Source organism: Oncorhynchus keta, chromosome 34 (assembly GCF_023373465.1).
Source record: "Oncorhynchus keta strain PuntledgeMale-10-30-2019 chromosome 34, Oket_V2, whole genome shotgun sequence".
Taxonomy (NCBI): Eukaryota; Metazoa; Chordata; class Actinopteri; order Salmoniformes; family Salmonidae; genus Oncorhynchus; species Oncorhynchus keta.
In genome coordinates this window covers 64,673,524-64,681,890 of record NC_068454.1, presented here as the reverse complement: position 1 = coordinate 64,681,890, position 8,367 = coordinate 64,673,524, and positions in this window count along the sequence as shown.

Below are 8,367 nucleotides of genomic sequence, written 5' to 3'. Positions count from 1 at the left end.
AGAGATGCAGGTGTGCAAAATGCCCCTGACGGAGTACTTTTCTGCATTAAAGACAAAAGTAAACACTGCCAATTTGGTCACAGGTAATGAAATCAATATGTAATCATGGTTGTGAGGTAGGGGGTTTCACAGTAGTACATACAGTAAACTGGCGAGGCAACTGCCTTATGATTTGAACAAAAGCTGCTACAGAAAGAAGCAGAACACCTGAAATGGAGAGAGTTAGCTGCTTTCTTCAGTTGCTTCTTCTAAATGTCTAAGTATAATATACTGAACAAAAAAATGTACATGCAACAATTTAAACGATTTTACTGAGTTACAGTTCATATAAGGAAATCAGTCAATTGAAATTAATTCATTAGGCCCTAATCTATGGATTTCACATGACTGGGCAGGGGCTCAGCCATGGGTAGGCCTAGGAGGGCATATGCCCACCCACTGGGGAGCCAGTCCCAGCCAATCAGAATGGCTTTTTCCCCACAAAAGGGCTTTATTGGACATATAGCCAAATTCTCTTAAACAACTTTGGAGGCGGCTTAAGCTAAAGATACAGTTGAAGTCGGAAGTTTACATACACCTTAACCAAATACATTTAAACTCAGTTTTTCGGAATTCCTGAAATTGAATCCTAGTAAAAATGCCCTTCCTTAGGTCAGCTAGGATAACCACTTTAGTTTAAGAATGTGAAATGTCAGAATAATAGCAGAGAAAACAATTTATTTCAGCTTTTATTTCTTTCATCACATTCCCAGTGGGTCAGAAGTTTACATGCACTCAATTAGTATTTAGTAGCCATCTCCTGACAGAGCTGGTGTAACTGAGTCAGGTTTGTAGGCCTCCTTGCTCGCATATGCTTTTTCAGTTCTGGCCACAAATTTGGTATAGGATTGAGGTCAGGGCTTTGTGATGGCATCTACAATACCTTGGCTTTGTTGTCCTTAAGCCATTTTGCCACAACTTCAGAAGTATGCTTGGGGTCATTGTCCATTTGGAAGACCCATTTGCAAACAAGCTCTAACTTCCTGACTGATGTCTTGAGATGTTGCTTCAATATATCCACATAATTTTCCTACCTCATGATGCCATCTTTTTTGTGAAGTGCATCAGTCCCTCCTCTAGCAAAGCACCCCCACAACATGATGCTGCCACCCCCATGCTTCACGGTTGGGATAGTGTTCTTCGGCTTGCAGGCCTCCCCCTTTTTCCTCCAAACATAACGATGGTCATTATGGCCAAACAGTTCTATTTTTGTTTCATCAGACCAGAGGACATTTCTCCAAAAAGTACAATCTTTGTCCCCATGTGCAGTTGCAAATCGTAGTCTGGCTTTTTATGCCGGTTTTGGAGCAGTGGCTTCTTCCTTGCTGAGCGGCCTTTCAGGTTATGTAGATATAAGACTCGTTTTACTGTAGATATAGATACTTTTGTACCTGTTTCCTCCAGCATCTCACAAGGTCCTTTGCTGTTGTTCTGGGATTGATTTGCACTTTTCGCACCAAAGTACATTCATCTCTAGGAGACAGAACGCATCTCCTTCTTGAGCGGTATGACGGGTGCGTGGTCTGATGGTGTTTATACTTGGTAACTATTGTTTGTACAGATGAACATGGTATCTTCAGGCATTTGGAAATTGCTCCCAAGAATGAACCAGACTTGTGGAGGGATAACATTTTTTAGTTCTGAGGTCTCGGCTAATTTGTTTTGATTTTTCCATAATGTCAAGCAAAGAGGCACTGAGTTTGAAGGTAGGCCTTGAAATACATCCACAGATACACCTCCAATTGACTCAAATTATATTAATCAGAAGCTTCTAATTCCATGACATAATTTTCTGGAATTTTCCAAGCTGTTTAAAGGCACAGTCAACTTAGTGTATGTAAACTTATGACCCACTGGAATTGTAATACAGTGAATTATAAGTGAAATAATCTGTCTGCAAACAATTGTTGGAAAAACGACTTGCCAAAACTATAGTTTGTTAACATGAAACTGTACATTCAGCATACAATTCATCAATTGGTGTGTGTGTGATGTGGGGTTGAAGCTACGAACCCATAGGCTTGTCTCTCTCATCCCTTCCAAGCTTCTGGGAGGGAGGGTGGACATTGAGCCTGTCATAGTCCTAACCTGTCACGCCCTGGTCGAAGTATTTTGTGTTTTTCTTCATGTATTTGGTCAGGCCAGGGTGTGACATGGGTTTTGTATGTGGTGTGTAGATAGTGGGATTGTAGCTTAGTGGGGTGTTCTAGGTTAGTCTATGGCTGTCTGAAGTGGTTCTCAATCAGAGGCAGGTGTTTATCGTTGTCTCTGATTGGGAACCATATTTAGGCAGCCATATTCTTTGGTTGTATTGTGGGTGATTGTCCTGAGTGTCCTTAGTGTCTTGATGTCCTTGTGCTGTGTTAGTTGACACAAGTATAGGCTGTTTTCGGTTTACGTTCATTGTTTTGTAGTGTTTGTGTTTAGTCGTGTATATGTTTGTTTAAATAAACATGGATCGCAATCGACACGCTGCAGTTTGGTCCGACTCTCCTTCACCATATGAAAACCGTGACAGAATCACCCACCGTAAACGGACCAAGCAGCGTGTCAACAGGCAGGAGCAGCCCAAAGAGGAGATGCGTATTAAGGATTTCTGGACATGGGAGGAAATCCTCGACGGGAGAGGACCCTGGGCTAAACCAGGGGAGTGTAGCCGCCCAAAGGTGGAACAGGTGGAGGCAGCGAGGAGAGCAGAGGCAGCCGGAGAGAGGAGCCGGCGATATGAGGAGGGAGCACGGCAGTGCGACAGGTACGAGAGGCAGCCCCAGAATTTTTTTGGGGGGGGGCAGACGAGGTGTGGTACTAAGCCAGGTAGCAGACCTGAGCTCACGCCTCGTGCTTATTATAAGCAGCGCATTACTGGTCAGGCACCGTGTTATGCGGTTAAGCGCACGGTGTTGCCAGTGCGTGCCCATAGCCCGGTGCGCTATAGGGCAGCCCCCCGAAAGTGCCATGCGAGTGTGGGCATTGAGCCAGGGCGTATGTTGCCTGCTCAGCGGGTCTGGTCGCCGGTACGCAGTTTTGGTCCAGGTTATCCTGCGCCAGCTCTGCGTGCTGTGCCTCCGGGGCGCTGGGAGGGTGCAGTGCGTCCTCTGCCTGCACTCCGCTCGTGCTGGGCAAATGTGGGAGTGGAGCCCAAGGGAGAGGTGCGTGTAGTAAGCACTAGATCTCCCGTGCTTACCCACAGCCCGATTCAACCTGTGCCTGCGCTCTGGAGGGTCCGGGCTAGAGTAGTTGTCCAGCCTGGGGAAGTGGTGCCAAGGTTGCGCACCAGAGCTCCAGTGCTCCCCCACAGCCCGGTCCTTCAGGCTCCTCCTAACACCAAGCCTCCTGAAGGTCTCCCCAGCCTGGTGGTTCCTGTGGCAGCCCCACGCACCAGGCTGTCTCTCTGTCTCCTCCCTGCAGGTGGTCACGCCTGACCGGCGCTGCTGCCGGAGTCTCCCGCCTGTCCGGCGCTGCTGCCGGAGTCTCCCTCCTGTCCGGCGCTGCTGCCGGAGTCTCCCTCCTGTCCGGCGCTGCTGCCGGAGTCTCCCTCCTGTCCGGCGCTGCTGCCGGAGTCTCCCGCCTGTCCGGCGCTGCTGCCGGAGTCTCCCTCCTGTCCGGCGCTGCTGCCGGAGTCTCCCGCCTGTCTGGCGCTGCTGCCGGAGTCTCCCGCCTGTCCGGCGCTGCTGCCGGAGTCTCCCGCCTGTCCGGCGCCAGATCCCCTCAGCCCAGAGGCACCAGAGCCCCTCAGCCCAGAGGCGCCAGAGCCCCTCAGCCCAGAGGCGCCAGAGCCCCTCAGCCCAGAGGCGCCAGAGCCCCTCAGCCCAGAGGCGCCAGAGCCCCTCAGCCCAGAGGAGCCAGAACCCCTCTGTCCCGAGCTTCCTTTCACTGCTGAGCTTCCTTTCACTCCTGAGCTTCCCCTCAGTCCCGAGCTTCCCCTCAGTCCCGAGCTTCACCTCAGTCTAGTGGGGTTCTGGGTGAGGAATACTAGGCCATGGTTGGCGGCAAGTGTGGACTATCTAGGGACGCAAGGAGAGGGGACTAAGACAGTTACTGAGTGGGGTCCACGTCCCGCGCCGGAGCCGCCACCATGGACAGACGCCCACCCGGACCCTCCCTATTGATTTGAGGTGCGTTCGGGAGTCCGCACCTTAGGGGGGGGGGGTTCTGTCACGCCCTGGTCGAAGTATTTTGTGTTTTTCTTCATGTATTTGGTCAGGCCAGGGTGTGACATGGGTTTTGTATGTGGTGTGTAGATAGTGGGATTGTAGCTTAGTGGGGTGTTCTAGGTTAGTCTATGGCTGTCTGAAGTGGTTCTCAATCAGAGGCAGGTGTTTATCGTTGTCTCTGATTGGGAACCATATTTAGGCAGCCATATTCTTTGGTTGTATTGTGGGTGATTGTCCTTAGTGTCCTTAGTGTCTTGATGTCCTTGTGCTGTGTTAGTTGACACAAGTATAGGCTGTTTTCGGTTTTCGTTTTGTAGTGTTTGTGTTTAGTCGTGTATATGTTTGTTTAAATAAACATGGATCGCAATCGACACGCTGCAGTTTGGTCCGACTCTCCTTCACCATATGAAAACCGTGACATAACCGACTTGCCAAAACTACAGTTTGTAGTTTGGTTGAAAGACTAGTTTTAACGACTCCGACCTAAGTGTATTTAAACTTCCGACTTCAACTGTATGTTTAGAAGGAGCGTGAAATTCGCATTGCTGATGTCACGACTTCCGCCGAAGTTGGCTCCCCTGCCTGTTCAGGCGGTGCTCGGCGGTTGTCGTCACCGGCCTACTAGCCGCCACCGATCCCTTTTTCGTTTGTCTGTTTGTTTTATCTTATTAGTTTCACCTGTGTCCTGTTGTATGTGCTTAATGAGCTTCCTTATTTAAAGTACGTGTACCCGCCCTTGTTTTGTGCGGGATTGTCTTTGTGTTACGTGTGTGCATTTAGGTAGAGGTGTGTAATTTTCTGGACTTGGCACCCTGTGTTTTTGGGTAGTCACATTTACTGTCCGCGCCCTGTGTTGTTGGGCTTGTCTATTTTTGTGCCATATTAAAGAGCACTTTTTCCCAGTGGAACTCTCTGCGCCTGATTCCTTCCTCACCCACCTAGTCCCGCGTGATAGCTGACTGCAGGAATGAGGTTCCGTGAACCATCGCCAGAAGCTCTTCGCTGGAAGCTCCGGACTGTGAACCGTCACCGGAAGCTCTGGACTAGGGAGGCGCACTGGAGGCCTGATGCGTGGGGCCGGCACAGATGGCGCCAGGCTGGTGATGCACTTCAGGGCAAGTGCGAGGAGCAGGCACAGGACGTACCTGAATGGGAAGGTGCACTTGAGGGAGAGTGCGAGGAGCAGGCACAGGATGTATCTGACTGGGAAGGTGCACTTCAGGGAGAGTGCAGGGAGCAGGCACATTACGTACCTGACGGGTGACATGCACTTCAGGGAGAGTGTAGGGAGCAGGCACATGACGTACCTGACGGGGGACATGCACTTCAGGGAGAGTGCAGGGAGCAGGCACATGACGTACCTGACGGGGGACATGCACTTCAGGGAGAGTGCAGGACAGGCACATGACGACCTGGGGGACATGCCTGATGGGGGACATGCACTTCAGGGAGAGTGCAGGGAGCAGGCACATGACGTTCCTGACGGGGACATGCACTTCAGGGAGAGTGGAGCAGGCACATGACGTTCCTGACGGGTGACATGCACTTCAGGGAGAGTGTAGGGAGCAGGCACATGACGTACCTGACGGGGGACATGCACTTCAGGGAGAGTGCAGGGCAGGCACAGGCGGGGGACATGCACTTCAGGGAGAGTGCAGGAGCAGGCACATGACGTACCTGACGGGGGGACATGCACTTCAGGGAGAGTGCAGGGAGCAGGCACATGACGTACCACGGGGACATGCACTTCAGGGAGAGTGCAGGGAGCAGGCACATGACGTACCTGACGGGTGACATGCACTTCAGGGAGAGTGCAGGGAGCAGGCACATGACGTACCTGACGGGGGACATGCACTTCAGGGAGAGTGTAGGGAGCAGGCACATGACGTACCTGACGGGGGACATGCACTTCAGGGAGAGTGCAGGGAGCAGGCACATGACGTACCTGACGGGGGACATGCACTTCAGGGAGAGTGCAGGGAGCAGGCACATGACGTACCTGACGGGGGACATGCACTTCAGGGAGAGTGCAGGGAGCAGGCACATGACGTACCTGACGGGTGACATGCACTTCAGGGAGAGTGCAGGGAGCAGGCACATGACGTACCTGACGGGGGACATGCACTTCAGGGAGAGTGCAGGGAGCAGGCACAGGATGTACCTGACGGGTGACATGCACTTCAGGGAGAGTGCAGGGAGCAGGCACATGATGTACCTGACGGGTGACATGCACTTCAGGGAGAGTGCAGGGAGCAGGCACATGATGTACCTGACGGGTGACATGCACTTCAGGGAGAGTGCAGGGAGCAGGCACATGATGTACCTGACGGGTGACATGCACTTCAGGGAGAGTGTAGGGAGCAGGCACATGATGTACCTGACGGGTGACATGCACTTCAGGGAGAGTGCAGGGAGCAGGCACATGACGTACCTGACGGGGGACATGCACTTCAGGGAGAGTGCAGGGAGCAGGCACAGGATGTACCTGACGGGTGACATGCACTTCAGGGAGAGTGCAGGGAGCAGGCACAGGATGTACTTGACGGGTGACATGCACTTCAGGAGAGTGCAGGGAGCAGGCACATGATGTACCTGACGGGTGACATGCACTTCAGGGAGAGTGTAGGGAGCAGGCACAGGATGTACCTGACGGGTGACATGCACTTCAGGGAGAGTGCAGGGAGCAGGCACATGATGTACCTGACGGGTGACATGCACTTCAGGGAGAGTGTAGGGAGCAGGCACAGGATGTACCTGACGGGTGACATGCACTTCAGGGAGAGTGTAGGGAGCAGGCACATGATGTACCTGACGGGTGACATGCACTTCAGGGAGAGTGCAGGGAGCAGGGGACCTGACGGGTGTGCACTTCAGGAGAGTGCAGGGAGCAGGCACAGGATGTACCTGACGGGTGACATGCACTTCAGGGAGAGTGCAGGGAGCAGGCACATGATGTACCTGACGGGTGACATGCACTTCAGGGAGAGTGCAGGGAGCAGGCACATGATGTACCTGACGGGTGACATGCACTTCAGGGAGAGTGTGCACTTCAGGGAGAGTGCAGGGAGCAGGCACATGATGTACCTGACGGGTGACATGCACTTCAGGGAGAGTGCAGGGAGCAGGCACATGATGTACCTGACGGGTGACATGCACTTCAGGGAGAGTGCAGGGAGCAGGCACAGGATGTACCTGACGGGTGACATGCACTTCAGGGAGAGTGCAGGGAGCAGGCACACCTGACGGGTGACATGCACCAGGGAGAGTGTAGGACAGGCACAGGGACCACGGGTGCACTTCAGGGAGAGTGCAGGGAGCAGGCACAGGATGTACCTGACGGGTGACATGCACAGTGCAGGGAGCAGGCATGATGTACCTGACGGGTGACATGCACTTCAGGGAGAGTGTAGGGAGCAGGCACAGGATGTACCTGACGGGTGACATGCACTTCAGGGAGAGTGCGGGGAGCAGGCACAGGACTTCAGGGAGAGTGCAGGGAGCAGGCACAGGATGTACCTGACTGGTGACACAGGATGTACCACTTCAGGGAGACTGGTGTGCGCGGGGAGGAGGACCTGACTGGTGACACGCATGACGAGGAGGAGACACATGACGTACTGGACTGGAGAGGCGCACTTGAGGCCAGAAGCGTGGAACCGGCACAGGTTGCACCAGACTGCTAACCGCATCCTCTGGTCGGATGTTGAGCAGAACACACTTGCACAACATCCCTCTCATCTCACTCTCTCCCAACTTCGCCATTGCCTCCCTGACAGTCTCTGGTTCTTCCCTCTGCTCAGTCGCCAGCTCCATGTGCCCCCCCCCAAAAAAACTTGGGGCTGTCCATGAGCTTTCTGTAGCCGCGAACCCTGTCGTCGTCGCTTTCCTCTATAATCTCCTTCCAACTGTCGCCAAGGAAGGGTTTCGCATCTCCCCATCACTTCTTCCCATATCCAGAAATCCTTCCCTCTTTGGGCACGCTGCTTGGTCCTGGTTTGATGGGATATTCTGTCATGTTCGCTGGAATAATTATCGGACCAAGCTGCAGCGCGATATGGTTTCCACATATTATTTATTAGAAACGCACAAAACAACAAAGACAGAACGAAACAAACAACGAACCGTAACTAAGAGGTGTAGCATACACTAACTCAAACCAATATCCCATAAAACA